The sequence below is a fragment of the Melanerpes formicivorus genome, unplaced genomic scaffold (genome assembly GCF_026170545.1).
Source record: "Melanerpes formicivorus ecotype bairdi unplaced genomic scaffold, bMelFor1.0.p_v2 SCAF_11, whole genome shotgun sequence".
NCBI lineage: Eukaryota > Metazoa > Chordata > Aves > Piciformes > Picidae > Melanerpes > Melanerpes formicivorus.
In genome coordinates this window covers 20,926,160-20,939,610 of record NW_027142363.1, presented here as the reverse complement: position 1 = coordinate 20,939,610, position 13,451 = coordinate 20,926,160, and the positions used below count along the sequence as shown (strand labels likewise).

At 43.9% G+C, this 13,451-nt stretch overlaps 1 protein-coding gene across 12 annotated transcripts in view; it reads left to right on the top strand.

Annotated features, from left to right (window-relative positions):
- The first annotated feature begins 60 nt into the window (after positions 1 to 60).
- Positions 61 to 13,451, top strand: part of KLHL15 (kelch like family member 15) — a 31,825-nt gene continuing 18,434 nt past the window's right edge. Inside the window, exons 1-3 of one of the 12 annotated variants that reach the window (XM_068144796.1) lie at positions 213 to 401; positions 2,466 to 2,562; positions 11,533 to 11,643. The gene's annotated coding sequence lies outside the window, so the exon portion shown is untranslated. The other 11 variants (XM_068144799.1, XM_068144797.1, XM_068144798.1 and 8 more) reach the window with 11 other exon arrangements.

Sequence of the window (13,451 nt, the reverse complement as noted above, 5' to 3'; positions counted from 1 at the left end):
AGAAGGACCCTCGTGGCCCTCACGCCGGGTGATGCAACCGGGCCTGGTGCAGGAGCCGTTCCGCGTGCGCCGGCGCCGCCAGGGAAGTGACCGCGGTGCGCGTGCGCGGGCCGGAGCGGCGGCGGCAGGAGCGCGCGGTGCGCCTGCGCCTCGCGCCCGCTGGCGGGTAACGGTCGAGGGCCGAGGGTGGTGAGGGGCTGCTGAAGGGGCGTCCCGGGGTGGAGGATGCGCCTGTTAAACCTTACCGCTGGGGAGCCCGTGTGGGTGGTCTTACACACAGCTGTCAGTTACCGCTGCAGGAACGATTGTGTGGGGAATCCGCGCTCTTGAGCGTTCATGTGGAACGGGAATTGTCTTTTTCCGACAGCCGGCTGGGCCCGCGGTTACTGTGTAGGAGTGCTGTGCGTACTACCTGTGTAAAATACTACCATGGCTTCCGTAGGGGGATCAGCACGGGGACCTAGTTTGGTGCAGGGATACGCCAAATAGGGAAGACTGGTCCTGTGTTTATGATTTATGTGCGTCTAACAGCAAGGCACTGTAGTCTTATTTGTGGCAGAGAGTGGGAGTGATGCAGAAAGGAAGATTAGGGTAAAATTAAAAGATAATGCTTGTATGTGCTTACTTCCAATTGACATCTCTAACTTGATACCTAATCAGCTTACCTGCTTGAACGGTAGCATGTCACTATATATGTTAGTAATCTTTGTTACCCATCAGTCTGATAAGATTTTGAATTTCAACCTGTCTTTTGTAGGGGTTTTAGTGCTTAGTTAGTTAGGGAAACTATGTGGATATAAATCCATGCCCTAGGATAGGAACAGCTTTTGTACCAAACAGCTTAAAAACTCCACCAAACAGAGCTGGGCACAACATACATGTGACCAAAGGCCAAATTCACAGCGCTTCTTTGTGGGAAATCAAGTTATCTTCTCCTCATGGAAACTGTGATGCTACTAATAGGATTTCTTCTAGGATCAGAGAAGCAGGTTTAAGTAACCAGTTATGTCAAATACATGGACATTCATCAGCAGTGGCTTTGTCTGCTGGAAAAAGCAATGGTTTTCAGATCTTACCTGGCAAACTGCTTGAGTCAAAAAAAACCCGGTTTGGCACAGGCAACAATATGATTGAAATCCAATGATGGAAATCTGTGAAACTGGTGTGTTTGGTTTAGCAATGCTAGTAACTCCTCACTTTCACAAATGCTACTATTTCCATTCTTTCCTGATAGAAGAATTAGTGAATTCTGTTGAATATCCCTATAGTAAACACATACCCAACGTGCTCGTTTTGAATACATTAACAGGAACATGGTGAGAAACATTACAGGATGTATAATGGTGTTGCAAATGACAGCATGCATTTTGTTTTGCAACCTAGTATTTTTTGAACATTAGTCTGGAAGATAAATTTGCATATCTAATCTTCCATCCAGCCATGTGATGTTTTCCATTGTGTATAAAATACCACACTTCTGGCAAAAATAATAGACCGAGATACACCAAGTGTAGTGGGAACATGATGCAATACTTGGTTGTGGTTGCCTCGACATCCAGGCATGTATAATCACTCTTAAATGAACTGAAAATACTAGACTCTCTAGTTAGCCATTTAAATTATGCAAGAACGCATTGCAGTTTAAAATTATGGAAACAGTTTTTGTTGTCACTTTTGCAGCAGCCTTGAGAAAGGATTTAATCTTTGCCAAGAACCCTGTCAGGAATCTGAAAAGAAAAAAAACCAAAACCACAAACTCTTGCTTCTATTTTAACAATGAGGTGATAAATTTTACATGTTCTGAAATAGTCTGGTCACTGTATTTGGAAATATTTGTAGTATGAAGCAAAACCAGAAGAGTTGAAAGACTGCAAATGTCTAATTAAAGTAGGTCAAAACATTTACATGAGTTGCTGAGTGCATGCAAGTATAAATGAACTAAAGTTTAAAATTACTCCGATACGATGGTAAATAACATTTTGGAGTTACATTAAAACACTATGTCCCGAATTTTATTCATTGCAAGCCTCAATGCCAGTGGGTACTACTTAGTAACCAACTTTGTAGAGATGCTTTGTATAGGTCACCCCAAATCTCTCTGTAAGTTAACTGATGTAATGTTGATACTGCTGGCCATTGCTGAGGCCCCAAATGTAACAGTTTCACATTTTTTATTTGGGAGATTGGAACTGGGGTATTATTAACATATTTTGGATGTGGTGCTTGGGAATATGGTTTAGGGGTGAATCTTGTAGAGTAGGGTTATCCCTTGGACTTGGTGATCCTGAGGGTCTTTTCCAACCTGAATATTTCTGTGATATTTTGATTTTTAATGTATTTTTTTTTTGTATAGACAAATTGCCCTGTGTGAAAGGGATGGAGGGAGGGGGTGGTGTGTGCTTTTATATGTTGAGAATAAGTATATCAAAGCTGTTGGGCTTTTTTGTTGTCATTGTTTTGGCCAGGTTTGAGGTCATCTTCTGTGGCAGTGTGGAGGAGAGACCTGAAGATCATCTTGTGCCTCAGCTTGCCACAAACTGCAAACAGCAAGATGACAGTCAGGTAAAACCAAACCAGTCCTAACAGTCCTGCTGAGTTTCTTCTGTTCTTGCTGGCCAATGAAAGTTAAAAGTCTGAAAAGAGCAGAAGGAGTTTTGTTTGGATCATTTCTGTATATGAGAAACTTGTTTTCTTCTCTGCTGAAGCATGACGTGTGAGTGGGTATGTGCTTGTGCAGCAGCAGACATATCCTATAAATAAAGGAGAGGACGTTGTAGTTTGAGACTTAGGCAGCAGGAACTGTAGCTGTCTTGGCAGAGTCCGTATGTGAGAGGTGGTTGTTGCACTCCAAGTACACAAGTAACAGGTTTTTAAACAGTGACTGGGAAGACAGGGTAAATTTGCTGTGTGAGCCGGTACGGTGGAATAGTGTATAGTTTGCCAAGTTGAGAGGGGCCAGGCTGTTGGAACGAGGGAGTGAATGGGAGCAGGTTGGTTGTAGCATGGAATAAGTGGGAGCCGTAAGGGGCCAGGGTGAGAATAGCAGTGGGAAGTCTTTTGTGGAGGATGCATGGAATAGCTGGTTCATTATTGTGTGAAGCTGTGCAAGGTGGGAAAGATGTTGAGCTTTGGAGGTGGCAGCTATAGAGGATGTACACTCCTGTTTTATAAATCAGGAGTATGGTGGGGGTGGTAATGAGAGTCTGAAAATAGGCAGTGAAGGGGATGGGAACAGCATTTTAACGGGGAGAGGATGGCAGCCTGTGGCCTGCTATTTAAAGCAGTGAGTGACATAGAAGGTGATGGGGAGGTACGTAACCACAAATGGTTGTGGGGTGGTAATGGCAACCCAACGATCATGCAGTTTAGTTCACTTCTTAAAGTAAGAGTTTCACAGGTAAAGGCAAGATAGAGAAAGCAAGGAGGTGATGTCTGTGCAGAGGCAAAGATCTGTACACCCTGCGCTGGACTGCCTGCGGTTTGCTGCTGGAGGGCAGCTTCACTGAGCGCCCGTGGCTGGCAGCCCTAACCCGCTAGGCTCTCCTGACCTGGTTCCCACGCTAGCTGGGAAGGCCGCCCGTGGCGAGTCGGGAGCTGGGACCAGCCCGCACCACCTGCGGGCCGAGACCCGGCCTGGATGCGGAGGAGTGGAAGGCACAGCTCTGAGCCACCAAAAGTGGCTGCCTGCGGATGAGCGTCCTCAGGACCCTGACGCAGACCATGCTTCTTGGTGTCTCCTTCTCAAGCCTCAGCCATGCGCGGCCTCCGCTAGGCACCGGTGAGGGACTGCTCTCCCAGGGCGTGCCTGGTCGTCCCGCGGGTGCCGGTGCGGGCTGGCGGCGGTAGGCTCGAGCCTGCTCCTGGCTGACACAGCAAGGGGCAGGGAGGTGCTGGTGGGACTGGGCACGCTGGCGGGCGCGGGGCGGAGGCTGGTGAGCGGGGCCGGGCCGCCGCGAGGCGGTGGCAGTTTGCCGCCCCGGGCAGCCCCCCCCGGCCGGGCCCGCAGGTGGCGGCGGAAGTGACGGCCGGCGCGGGGTGCCTGTCGCGGGGGAAGATGGCGCCTGCGGCCGTGCTAGGCATCGCAGAAGGTAAACAAGTGTGAAAGACGGGGGGCGGGCGGGAGCGGTACGGACCCCGGGGGCGAGGCCAGATCAGGCAGGGCCGGGAACGCCGGTGCCCGGGCGGCGCGGTACGGCTTCCAACCTCCCCAAGAGCACGGACCGCGAGGAGGAGGGAGCCCAGGATCCCCCCCTTCCTCCGCCTCCTCCTCCCGGCTTTGCCTCAGCCATTGCCCCTCTCTTCAGCCCCCCGGCGCCTCCCTCTGCCGCCGCCGCCCCCGGCTTTATGTTACACCGAGGCCCCCCTCTCCGCCGTTCCAGCGGGAGGAGCCGCGTCTTCAGCTCCGCCGCTGCCGAGAGGTAGGTGAAGCCTCCGTCGGGGTTCCCTGGGCCCTCACGCCGCTGCGTACCCTACTGAGGGCAGCCCGGATCTACTCCTGGCCTTCGGGGATCCTCCTTCCCCGGCTGTGCTGGCCGGAGCAGCGGGGATGGCGGGCCGGGTGCCCACGGGCGGCGGGAATGGAAACCGCGGCGGCGGGAATGGAAGCGGCGGCGACGGGCACGGCCGTTTTGCGGCGGGCGGGCACCGGCGACAGCCTTTGCGCGCCCGCGGGGCGGACCGTCACAAGGAGGCCCCTGATGGGGCGGCTGCGGCCCAGAGCTGGGCGCCGCGGTCTCCTGAGGCGGTGCGTCTCTAACTCTGGGTCCGCCTCCCCCATTCGCCGGGGAGCTCGGCCCGTGTGCTCTCACGGCAGAGCAGTGCTAAACGTGTCAAACCGACAAGCTGAAGTAGGTCGTCTGAGTTCCTACCCTGAAAATGGGTATTTCGCGATGAGCGATATTGGGAGAGAAAAAAATGTCTGTGAGCTGAAGGGTGAAGCTGCCGCCCAGGACTGGTACTGGCGCGTTGACCAATTTGGTAAATACTTACATATCCCTTAAAAATGTAAAGTTACTCGTTTTTCGGGGGTGGGCTGTCTTTATGGTGGGGGTTTTGTGGTTTGGTTGGGTCTCTTTCGTTTGATTGTTGTGTTGCTGTTTGGTTTTTTACCTTTAGAAGAATACGGGAACTATAAAGCTATTACTCCAGAAAAAGGCAGAACTTCTGAAGTCTGGCTTCCTGTTGACTTGTTTGCCCCAAATATAATAACCCAGCTTTTTCACCACCATTGCCCCAGTTCACATTCTGAACCCCATAGCATGCATCAACTTCCTTTCTGTCATTGTCCTTCCAACACCTAGCCAACATGTTTAATTTCTACCATGTCCTATAAACTTTCCCACTGTCACTCATCTCCTTTCACTCTCCTTAATTATAGCCTATGGCTGGTTAGAATCTACACGTGTTGATTTGCCTTTCAGCAAGCAAAGCAGTATGGATACTCTTGAGCTCACACTGGAGACACCGGATCTTTTTCATTTATTTTACTGCCAATTTGGGGGAAACTGTAAAAACTTAATTTGCTTGAGATTTCAGTCTGTCCGACAAATGAAGCTGACATTTGGCAATGAGATCAAAAGCTTTGTGTCTTGAACCAAAGGGGCAATCTCATTAATAATTTTTTTTTCAGAAGATGCCAAAAGTATTAACTAAGTTAGCAGTACATGTACAGATAACAAAAAGAGAATTGTAAGGGGTAGTTAAACTACCTTAATTGAGATGAAAATTATTTCTGCAGATATAGTTCAAATACTCCTTGTAGATCATGGCTTTTTGTTTTTTTTTTCTTATGCTAGAACTTTGTGACAAGTCAAAACCAGTAGGGATATAATTTTGCAACCAGGAAATTCTTAACCTCCTACTTTTCTGTATAAATACGCCATGACTTTCTTGAGAAATATCTTCACTCGTTATTAATACCCTTTTCTTACCTTTGGAAAATTTAATCCTTCTAGAAGCCACCAAAGAAAGAAATGTTGGCAGTGTAGTCCTGTCCACTTTGAGAGCAGTGGCAATTTGGTGCTTTTCACCACTGCAGTCATTTTACTTTTAGGTATTAGTGATACCATTTTTTCTAGCTAAAGACAGTTCTCATGGATATATGAAAAATATTTTATACGGGGCGCCTGTTATCAGTAAGTGTAATTGGGAGAGCATTGATCTGAGCTTGGCTCTACATTCAGGAGTGTGTTTTTCTGTACAGATGTGGTGCTGCAATGATCTTTTAGCCAGTTTATCTTCATGTCTGTGAAGTGCTGTTACATTGTCCACAGAAATGGACTTGTATGATGAGAAACTAATGAATATCTCATTGATGTTAATTCATGAGACAGAAACTGAGTTTGGATTCGGTTAGGTGAAGTTAAACTGGTCAAGTAACTACAGCAGATGAATGTATCTGACAGCCTTAAAATCTTTTTGATTGTCATCCTAGGCTTGATTTATGGGCTGAGCTGGAGAGCATATTTTCCCTCTGGTAGCTAGTATTGTAAAAGGAAGTTTCTGACGTATTATATCATTGATTAGTGATCCTCTATATCAGATATCATCTGCATCAAGTACATTGAGAGCTATACTCTTCCACAGGATTTTAAAAACATTGTTGTGACCTTTTGTGTATGTTCTTGTAACGTTTGCATCCTTCTTTGCGGAAAGACTAAGTTGGTTTATAGTATAATTTTTTAGGAATAGAGAGCAATATGACCTGCAAAAACTATCCATTATGAATATGTGCATATGAGAGCACCAACACTGCAGCTTGAACTGGAGGTTTATCCAAAAGTAAGCAACAGGACACTCTCTCTTCATACTGTACTCTGTGAAGGCGGCTAAAGACTACTCAGTAAGGTCCTAGCATACTTAAGAGAATGACATATAAACATACTGAGCTGAGACATGATGCATACTGAGTTACAGTATGATTGGTTATAGCAAGTTCCAGTAATGCTTCCAGCATAACCATAATGACCTTGGAAGCAATTGTGTTGTAAAGGTGCCACTCGTTATGAACTGATGCAGACAGAGGTAGCAACATGGGCAGTGAGTGAGAGGAGCTGTCATGGTCAGATGCATGTCCCTATCAATTTTTTCACGGAGCGTGGACAATTTTCAGGAGTCCCCAAGTTTTCATTTCAAGAGTTCTAGCAGTCTGATTCCCCTGACTTGACATTGATCGGTAAGGTCCTCCTTGTGTCTGAAGTAACCCAGCAATTCAGTAATTCTCAGCAGGGATCGCAGGAAGTCCTTAGTGTGAAGCTACTGATGGGTTTAAGAGAAATTGTTTCCCTGACTTAGCATATTAATTACAAAGGATTTTAGATAAAATACATATGAGCTCTGTGTGTTTCTTTGTTTCTCACAATTAGCAATTGGATAGTTTTGATCTTCATGCGTTTCTTTGTTTCGCTCACTCACAGCTGGATAGTTTTGATATCCACTCATTATCGATCTATCTTATTTTTAGTTCATTTGTTCTGTTGATGTCAGTGGGGCATCATGAGGAGAAATGGAAGTTGCTACAAGATTTAATGGGTTTGGTGTCCAAGCGTGTAAACAAAGGTTTCATTTTGGGGATAAAATATTCACACTGTGTGTTTGTGCACTCCTATTCTCACTCGTTCAGTACACTGTATTCAAAGACCCATCTTTTAGTGATGAGTATGTACAGTTGTGAAAGTTTTACATATCTGTGCAAACACCTGTATGTATTGTATTTTCATACCCGTGTATAACATTTTACTATGGTGAAATACCCTTTTGTGCAGGAAAGTGTTTCAACAAAATTAGAGTTGAAGAGGTCATTGTGCCCCTGTACTCTGCATTGGTTAGGCCGCACCTTGAGTCCTGTGTCCAGTTCTGGGCCCCTCAGTTTAAGAAGGACATTGAGACACTTGAACGTGTCCAGAGAAGGGCAACAAGGCTGGGGAGAGGCCTTGAACACAAGCCCTATGGGGAGAGGCTGAGGGAGCTGGGATTGTTTAGCCTGGAGAAGAGGAGGCTCAGGGGTGACCTCATTGCCCTCTACAATTGTAGCCAGGTAGGGGTTGGTCTCTTCTCCCAGGCAACCAGCACCAGAACAAGGGGACACAGTCTCAAGCTGCGCCAGGGGAGGTTTAGACTCGAGGTGAGGAGAAAGTTCTTCACCGAGCGAGTCATTCGCCATTGGAATGTGCTGCCCAGGGAGGTGGTGGAGTCACCATCCCTGGAGGTGTTCAAGAGGAGATTGGACGTGGCACTTGGTGCCATGGTCTAGTCATGGGGTCTGTGGTGACAGGTTGGACTCGATCCTCGAGGTCTCTTCCAACCTTAGTTATACTGTGATACTGTGAGTTCAACTCAACGAAGTCTTTGCTATGTACCTTACTATATAAAACATAGGTAATGGCTTTAAAATTTCCACTTAAACACGTGCATTTGATGGATTCAAGGAACAGGATAGATTGGATTTTAAGCTTTATTTCAGTACTTGGTAACAAAAGTATGGTTCTGTATGTCTGGTGAAATACCTTTTCATGGAACTCATAGAGTGTTTTATGTGAAAATTCCTTGTTCAGCTGTGTTCACATAGGTGCTTTATCAGAATTTCTATGAGGTAGGGTGAATGAACAAGTACTTCATAATCTCTAAACAAAGGAACTTGCTTGTTCTTTCTTCTGTCTTAGCATCTCAAATGAGTTATTAAGGAACAGCAGCAAAGCAGAGATCTGCCTTTCAACTGGTGTGCTAAAGTTGGTATTGTCAGTACTTGTCTAGAATAATACATTTCTCTGCCTGGAAAGTCAACATAAGCTTGCATATTACATAAACAGCACACCTATTTAAAGGCTAATTTTTCAGGAAGATCTGCTTTTGTAGAGATTTTTAAAACAAACAAGGCATGAGCCCAAAAGAGGGTATTCCAGAAGTTCCTTCTTAATAGCATTGTGCATTTGGACTTCATTTCTTCTTCTTGTGACTAAGAGCCTCAGACACCCTGAGGAAAGAAGGTTCTCCTTGTTTAGCAGGAAAAAGCAGTCTGGAACAGCGTTTTCAGACTTTTATTACAGCTGCAGAATAAAGATGAGAAATCAGTGTTCCAAGTAAGTGCTTTTACAGTCACAGCAGAGTAGACTCTGTAATGCATTATGTGCTAAAAGAGGAAGAAATGTCAGGACAAAGCTAGTAAGGTTAAGTGTATTTCTCTTTCGGCTTTTCAGCAGAGAATGTTAGTTCCTGTGCTGCATTATACTGCGCAGAACAATGCAGAAGGTTAACTTCGATATTTTTTCTAATATTTTTTCCCCCCTTTTATCTTTATACATTGAGATTTTTTGTTCCAGTTTTCTTACAGACTACTGTAGGCTACGTGCCTTCCTTTGGATTAAGTGTGCTATTGTGATTTGCATGCATGAGGAAAATCGAACTCTGAATTGTGCATTTTTATTGAAAATAGAGGGGGGAAAAAATCATTACGTTATTGTCCTCTGGGAAATAAGCTGCAGCATTTGAATAGTGCATAGAATTACATCTAAGATTGCAAGTGTGTGTGTGTGTAGGAGGAATGGCATAGCTATGCTTTAGAAAAATGACTTCATTTGAGAGTATTTTGTATTACCTTTTTAATATTTGAACTACTGCATTGCTATTTGCTTGTGGCTGAGGATATTAGCTATAGAAATGAAGATTTTTCGAGACTTGATCATCAGATGTATTTAATAGTCTCCTTTCATGGTTTCTGTGCTTTTTTTTTAAACCTCTTGTGTATTTGGACTGGCCAGTACATTTTTGTGTTGTAAAGGAAAATATTTCTACTGACACTGTCAATGGCTCTATGCCAAAAAAAAGGGTATTTACTCCTTTTATTTCATGCAGGAAGACAAGTAATCCTTCGCTTTTCACTCACAGCACCAGACTGGTAGAGTCAGATAATGGTTGCACTCGATCTTAAAGGTCTTTTTTAACCAAAATGATTTTATGACAGAATTCTGAAGCTTCTTTAGATGGTGTTATGGAGAAGTTTTACTGGTTTTGTCTCATAATCCATTAAATGCTGTGTGGTGTTTGGGAGGAAAAATATGATTTGAGATGAAAACTGTAGATTTGCTAAAAATAGTGTAATCAGGGATGTGAAAAGAAGGATTAAGTGACACAAACCCCTCCATTTTAAAAGCATTCTGAAATAATAACTTCAGAGTTTTGACCACTTTGTAACTGTTGCAGAGTTGTGTGGTTTACTTCTGGTTTTAATATATTGTTATGAAATACACATTTTTAGGGTGATATGAAAACTGAAACCCTAAAACATGCCTCTTAAATGCAGGGGGGTTAAAATGTTTTTTTGATGATTACTACCACTTTATTTTTTTATAGACTTAAAAGTATAGCCCTTTATGTCTTATTTTGTGTGTTTGTGTCTTATTTCTGTTAAATCACAGTTAAAAGGATGGTTGGGAAAACAACAACAACAGAAAGGAAAAAGTGACTTCCTAACAGAATCACAAACTGGGGGTGGTCGGAAAGGACTTTTGGAGGTCACTTGGACTTGGCCCCATGCTCAGCAGGGCCACCTAGAGCTGGTTGCTCAGGACTGTCTCTGATGCAATTTATTTTCTTTTTTAGAGAGATGTTGTGTATTACTTGTTTTGATCCTTAAAAAGAAGACTTTAGATGCCTCTCTGGGTTTGGTGCATTTGTCTCTGCTTACCTTCACTTGTCAGCCTTTGCTTTTTTGTTTCTTTAAGGGTGGTGAAAGAGGCCTTTTAAAGCATACCTATAATGTAATTATCTTTCTCACACTGAAGGAAAATGTATTTGGAACTTACTGCTATGGCTATGTTGTTCATGTGTGCAGTAATGTATGTACTGTTTTACAGAGATTCTTTCCCAGAGATTGTTGCCTTCATGAGCCTATATGATGGCAGATCCCATTATTTTTAGATTAATACATGTTGCTTCATTTCTGACCTTTTTTGTTCCCCCAATATATTTTGTGTTATCTTGTTCATGTCTTGCATTTGCAAATTCCTAGTGTCCTGTCCTGTTTTTTCCATTGGTCAGTGGCTGAGCTGTGCCTCTTGGTTGGTAGAAAGAGGCCTCTGTAACTTGCATGGTTGTGCTGTCTGAGAATCCTAGTAGCCTTTAAACATCTTGGCCAATTTCAAACAAATTTGAGAGAGCTCTTTCAAGTTGCTGTGTATTTTAAAAGAATGGTTGGCCCATTTAAAGGCAAGTGACCATTTAATCTCTTAGAGGGAAGAGTGAACTATGAGCTCAACTATTATTGAACCTCAGAGAACTGGGGAAAAGGGGTTCTGTGTTGTAAGTGCCCTACTGAAAGAGTAATAAAAGCTAGTATTAGAATTTACCTTTTAACTTCATAACAGAAATGCAATTGCAAACAAAATCCTGTAAAGTTAGGCTTTATGCCTTCTCTTCAGTTTGTTGCTTCTTTTGAGGTGGGAAGAGTTAGTAAAGTAATTCTTTGCATGCCTGCTTTTGTGTAAGAATTGACAACATCTGAGAAGAATGTCTGGTGGTAATTTTTCTTTCTGGTAGGTACGTGCTGCGTTCAGGATAAGAGAGACACAATATGAAGCTCCAGAGCAGTTTGCATTTTTTCCTCTCTCTTCAGTGACATTGAGGGCAATGTGCTATCCATGGATATTGGTGAGAAAGTGACTGGCTTGTCATCTTTGTTCTCTTGCTGCTGCTCTTGCTTTCAGGAATTTGAATTTTGTCATAGGGCCTTAAATGTCATGTGAACACTCCCAGTATTGACTCTATTGTGCCCAGAACCCGTCAGAAGGCTTCAACATTGTGGGCGTGGCACTAATTCCATGAGGTGTGGCTACAAACACCCACTCAAGGTTTTAGTTTTGCATAGACCAAAAAGTATCTCCAACTTTGTTTTACAGGATGTGTGGTGTTGAATTAAGGAGAGGAGGTGACTATTGATAGCGTCTAATACAATAGATTGTAGTTACAGTAGCAGCGAGGATGTGGTGCTTGAGGAAGTGGGAGTAACTTAACTACCCTCTGATGTTGTGAGGCGTGGGCTAACCTAGAGTCTTCTAGGTTCATATACTGCTGTAAAGTAACCTGGAAAATCAGGTTTTACAGAATGTGTGGGTACGATGTGTAGGTTACCAGTACCAAAATGTTAACCTTCTTTGTTACAGGAAATTCAGAGGTAATTGCACAAAGAACTGAATGTCTGTTGCAGTGTAACTTGAGGAGGGATAAAGCAAACCAAAATGCCGGAAGGGGAAGATGTTATTCTTTTTCCTTGCTCCTGCTCAAATGTGATGTCTTGTCCCCTCTTCATTGGGTTGGTTCTTCTGCCATACCTCCTGCAGTGTCAAGTCAGAAGTCAGCTCGCTGATAAGCAGAAAGCTCTCTGGTTTTGAAGTTTTACGTGTGCCTGCTGAGGAGTGGTGGTGTGTGTCATCCCCTCTGCCTTTGATTTAGTTTATCAGTTTCATGGGTTGAATTTGCTTTCCAGAGCAGTTCAATGAGCCCCAGAAATGGCTGAAAGTAGGCAGAAGGTTCTCAGATCCTATATGAAGACAGAGAGGGAGAATGGAGTGGGCCATTGTCCTTTGACTAATTTGTTTCAAGCTGCCTTGTACAATTTTATCATACCTAAACTCTGGGAAGATGAGCAAGATTGTGGGAAATTCCTGGCTTTTGGAGAAGAGGAGACTGAGGGGAGACCTTACTGCTCTTTAGAACTGAGAGGAGGTTGTAATGAGGTGGATGTTGGTCTCTTCTCTCAAGTAACTATTGATAAGACAAGAGGAAATGGCTTCAAGTTGCACCAGGGGAAGTTTAGATTGGATATTAAGAAAAAAATTCTTTCCTGAGAGTGGTGAGGCATTGGAACAGACTGCAGCTCAGGGAGGTGGTGGAGTTACCATCCCTAGAGGTAGACCTGGCACTTCAGGACAGGGTTTAGTGATCATAGTGGTATTGGCTTGACGGTTGGACCTTAATTACTCTATGTAAAGTTTCTGGTGCATATTTTTATTGAATAGTTATCTTCCTTAACTCTAACAGGGATCCTGCCAGTCTTTAATTTCTTCTGCAGCTTGACTGTAGCTTGCATGTGAGTAATGCTGCATCTGTAAATGCTCAAATACTTAATAAGCAATTAAGGTTCACTATACCTAGTGTACAGAATATTATTTTGTGACCTAATCTTGTCAGTGCTTCCTGTTGCCTCAGTATTTTGCACTTCACGAATCTCATCAGCAATTAATCCCTAAAGCAAGAAACAGCAGGGGAAAGGAACTATGCTGTTACAGAAGTGAAACACATAAACAATATTTCTGAAAATACTGAGTTTCCTAGAAATAACTTTTGAGTAAATTGATGAATATTTTAAAGAGACTTTATTTCTTTTTAGGTTATAACTTGTACAGATCTACTGGAGCTTGTTTTGAAGTTAAGGAAGTTCAGGTTCTTTTCTGAAACCT